At 41.9% G+C, this 5,083-nt stretch overlaps 1 non-coding gene across 1 annotated transcript; it reads left to right on the top strand.

The window, feature by feature from the left end:
- The first annotated feature begins 320 nt into the window (after nt 1-320).
- On the top strand, nt 321-405 carry TRNAR-UCU (transfer RNA arginine (anticodon UCU)). Its single transcript is given in 2 exon segments — nt 321-357; nt 370-405. It is a non-coding gene; the product is annotated as a tRNA-Arg (tRNA).
- Nucleotides 406-5,083: the final 4,678 nt, after the last annotated feature.

The raw sequence follows: 5,083 nt of genomic DNA, 5'->3' as shown, positions 1-5,083 counted from the left end.
AAATATTTTATATTTATTACTAATGAACTTTAAAAAAGTCAGTCTTTCAGAAGAAGTAATGACATAGCCCTGTGGCGAGCGCTTCACTGCAAACTGTGGGCCCCACCCAGGAACCGGCGGGGGGGGGGCAGCGCTCAAAACGGCACGTAGAGGCGGCCCCGGGCTCGTTTAAGCAGCGGTTTATAAATCTGAGCCTGTTGATGCCGGTTAGGAACAAGGGGGAAGATGAAGGACCCACCGCCCCCGCCCCCCCGTCGCGCCCTCTCGAGGGGAGGCTCGTGCGCAGGCTCTCTGGGCGGTGTGCAAAAACTCCAACAGGTGGCTCCGTGGCGCAATGGATAGCGCATTGGACTTCTAGAGGGTGAAGGGATTCAAAGGTTCCGGGTTCGAGTCCCGGCGGAGTCGTGTCTTCTCTTTTTTTCCCCCTTTTGGCGTACGTTTTTCACCCCGCTCTCCCGTCTCTTACCTCATCGCCAGAGAAATCCGCTCCACTGACCTGGCGCTTCCCGGCCGCCGGTTCCCGTCACCGAGGTGCTCTGGGCCCGCCTACCGGCGCGCCTGAGGTAGAGCGGGGAAGCCTGGGAGCGGGCGGAGACAACGGCAGCAGCCTCCATCGAGCGTGGCGGCGCAGCCGCCGCCTCCGCCGGGCCCCGCCGACACCGAAGTGCTTCACCGCCGGCGAGAAAGGCAGAGGTTCGAGGAGGGCCGCCGTCTGCCGCCGGCTCCCCTCCGCCCCGCCCCTCAGGCCCGCGGCGGGAAGGCGGCAGCTCGCGCACGCGGCCCGTGCTTTTAAAAAATCCACACAGAAGCCCCGGAGCAAACCCCTGCAGCGGCCACGGCTCCGGGAAATTCCTACAAACCTGCCGCCCCGTGCTGTGAGGCTTCCAGGAGAGTCTCCGGAAAGTAGTTTTACCTGAAAATAAGACTCTCTCTCACCCCAGCGATGGCCACCACACATTGCTGGTTAAAGGCATTCTCAAGCAACAAAAGCAGCCCACGCAACGCAGCAGACAAACCCGAAGCATTTCTCACTTGAATTAATACCATCTTTTCTTCCTAACTCACGCATAGCTATAAGATAAAAGATGAAGGGTAACAGCAATCGAATAAAAAAAAAATAATTGGGTGGTAACACACAGAAGAGCAGCAGCACTGAACAAACCTCCTTGATTGTGCTCAGGATTGAATAAATTATAAATTTATCTGATTCATTTCAATTTGTGGGTTTTTTTTTTGATAAATTATTCTTAACCCTGCATACGTGACTACGGGCTCTCTTTCAAACTAGTAATATTTAAAAGCAATAAAGGAAAAATCCACATAATAGAAATGAAACACACCATCAGGAACATCAATGATCCCAGTAACCCACTCAAGAATGCCATCTAGCTATAAAACCTATATAACCCTTTGCAGAAACTTTCTCAGAATTTGCAGATAAACAGCAAAACTAAAACACTTCTACATTAACCTCATAAAAAGCAACTAAATCAAATGACAGAAGGCAAAATGTTCCTGCTTGGTCTGTCACTTCCAGCAATGCATTTCAGTCCAAATGCTATTTCCCTTTCTTTTTGTATTTAAATATAACAGAATAAAATTTGTTTAGTTCCAAGTCAAAACAATTTGAAGGCAGAGGCTTTTACGTATACATGTTTGCATGCTGCAAGCAATATTTACAGAACCAATACTATAAAAATGCGTAAGTTATTAAGGGCTACAATCTGAAAGAAAATGAGAAAGCCGCAGGTTGGAGGAGCAGGGCATTTCCTAGAGGTAAGCACGGGGACAGCTCTCCTACTGTACTGGCCATGTAACACATTCTAACGTGAACTAGAGTGGAAAAGTATAGGGACAAAATTCCAAAAAATACTTGTATGAAGAGGGTTTTGAGGAAAATGTTGCACTGACAATATACTTACAGTTTTTCAGAATGCATGAAGAGAATCAGGAGAAAAAAATCAAAAATTACAGCAAGCAGTATGAAGTGAACAGATGCTGCTTGCTACAAACTTATGGAGTAGCATTTATGTCCTCAAACCAGAACATGCAGTAATTAAAAACCAAAAGCAATGTGAAGACAAAGAGGCAGTCTAATAATCCTTCTACCTGACTGGATACTAAGAACCTTTTTGCTGTGAGGACACTCAAGCAGTGGAGCTCTGGGAGATCTGCAGTCTCCATCTGTGTAGGTTTTCAAGACCTGACTGTGTAAAGCCCTGATCAACCTGGTCTAAAGCTCCTCTGAGCAGGAGGCTGGGCAGGACAAGCTCTCATGGTCCCTTCCACCCTGCATTACGGCAGGATTCCAAGTCTCAGCAAGACTTACCTAGGTAGGCTCCTGTGGTAAAGACAGGACTTTTTAAAAATTGAGATCAAGGAAAATAGCAATGATAAGAAGATACCTTCAGTTTTAAGGAGACTAAGCTGATTGCAGAGAGAAGACTGAAGACCCCCAAAGAAGGAAAAAGAAAGAAGTGTGAACAATGAGAGCATAACAGAGAAAAGTCAGTATTTTCCTTCTGTTCCTAAACTAACTATGCCTACAAAAGTGGCACCACACCAGCAACGCTTCAGCCACTGTCAGCCTAATCCCTTTCCATTGGAGCCTTTTGACTGTGACATACAGGGAACAGACTGTGAACTCACTCGGCTGTACAACCACTGGATAGTCTCTGTCCCAAGGGCAAGAAGAAAAATGAATACTGGCAAAACCACGGGGAGCATAAAGAAACAGGAGAAAGGAAATATTACTGTCCGCACAAAACATTCCAGTGACATCCAAAACAACAATAGTTGCATGTATAAAAAACTCCAACATGGTACTTACGGCCCTTCAAATCTCATTAATAATGGTTTATATCAGTAAAGGCAAAATTTCAAATTAACACATGACAGCAAGAAAATATTACTTGCATTTAGAAGTTTCTCAAATGATGCTAGTGTTTCACAAATACATTTTTTTAATGTATGAGTATTTTCAGAGAAATCTGATAAGCTTATGCAATCACATGGTACATTTTATTTTTACTCTCTCCCCAGCAACTGAAGCCTTATTGAAAATTTCAGTCAAATTTAATTGAAAGGTCAAGAGTCCAAAATACTACCTGCCTATGCTTTTATGAAAATTGGTAGTTAAGAAATGGTACACTAACTAGTGCCTTAACTAAAAGTGGCTGAAGCACAAGCTCAGGCAATAGCTGACTGACCAGCTGGCAAACAGAGCCCGCAAGCACTACCCCGCAGCCCAGCGAACACTGTCTAGTACATCTCGCCTCGGGTTCACAGAGAGGAACACAGACACCTGTTGGGCACAGTGTGTGGCAAAACAGGAGAAATCAGAAAAATCAAAAGGAAAGGATATATAACATAAACCAAATCCCTCACTAGAGATGTAGTACACGAAGTAATTTCTGTCACTAGGTATTGAGCAGCCTGAACAACAAACATGGGGTTGTTGCTTGCTTTGTAATGCCAAAGCTTGCGTTTCTCTTTTAAGGTCTTTCAGAGTTGTATGTTGCTTTTCCACAGTTGCACTTGAACATCCCAGGATGCAACAGAACGAAAACCACTGTGGTGCCTTGCTTTCTTTCCTCAGTGTTCAGTATTACTGGTTTTGTGCTTCCATGTCTCGTCCAGAGAACGAGACACCGTAGTTGTTTTTATTGGCTTTTTTATCATTTACAAAGAATCAAGATATTAGCATACATATAACTGTACTAGCATAGCATCTGCATGTTAGCTGAGACTCAGGGACTACTTGTATGTGTTTGATACTTCCCAATGAATTCACTTTGCTTTGGACACCATTAATCTTCCAGGTAGTCAAGACTTTTTAAGGAACCTACATTCTCATCTATCTTTTGTAGCAAAACATTATGGTCAACTTCAGAACATAAAAAAACCCAAAGGATCAGGGGAAAATTTCTTTCAAGCTTCAGTTGATGATCAATATATACCACGATGCTCATTTCATTTTAGCTATTTTCAGCACAAATAGCTAATGCTTAAAAAAACAACTACTTCTCATTCTCAGTAGCAGAAAAGAGCACACTTCTTGTTCAAGATCTGCAACCTTTAAAATTCAATGTTTGTATGGTAAGAAAACAATCAACACCACTGATAATCAGCAACTCTGATAATCACTTCTAAATCTCACCCAATCCACCTAAGAAAATGTATTGACAGTGTTATGTCTTCTATTATCCGTCTTTCCTGCTACCTAAGGGGCAGTAACTGAGTTACACAGTTCTGACAATCACAAAAGGTTATGAACCGTCACTACAGCGGAACTGAGCTGATGCCACCTCTGCTTCTATAATGGCAGCACAGGCCTTCCAAACTCACTCTATTCATTTACCTGAAGAACTATTCCAAATGAGCTGCCAGACCACAACCTGCACAGTACGCCCTAGATAGCGCATCCCACCACCAAGTTATTTTCAGAAAGATCATTAAATAATTATCAAATGGTAAATATTAATAAAAGCAACGTATGACTGAATGTTACAATTTTATGTATAAATAATACATATTTACTTTATCTATTAAACAATATGTAATATATATCTTATTGTGTTTGTATATATTTATAAATTATATATATTATTTATATTATAATATAAATATACACATATATGCTGAATTCCAAGACATTCTCAGTCCTATTGGTCAATGTTGAAATCAAACTATTTCTCAATACCTTCTATTACAGAATTGGCAGCAACACCACTGACAAGACAGGGAAAAATTTGTTCTGGCAGACAATGGGTGCCAACATGAATTACAACACATAACTTTAAACTGAATTTACTAATTCACTGGTGTAAAGACTGAAGCCTGAAAAGACCGCAATCCATGAAGTTGGATTTTGTGCTCAGATTTAACAATATGCTCATATAATTATCTTTTTACATAAACATTTAAATAAAAAATTGATTTTAAAATCTAAATTAATTTAAAATTAGATACCTGATAATTCGATAAAGCTCCCTACCAAATTCCCACTGCAAGGAATTCCCTAAACCTCAATTTGCACGACCTGCAATCTTAAAAAAGAAAAAACCACCACAACCAAAGCATT

This window comes from Numenius arquata, chromosome 8 (assembly GCF_964106895.1).
Source record: "Numenius arquata chromosome 8, bNumArq3.hap1.1, whole genome shotgun sequence".
NCBI classification, from domain to species: Eukaryota; Metazoa; Chordata; class Aves; order Charadriiformes; family Scolopacidae; genus Numenius; species Numenius arquata.
This window is presented reverse-complemented; position numbering and strand designations above follow the sequence as displayed.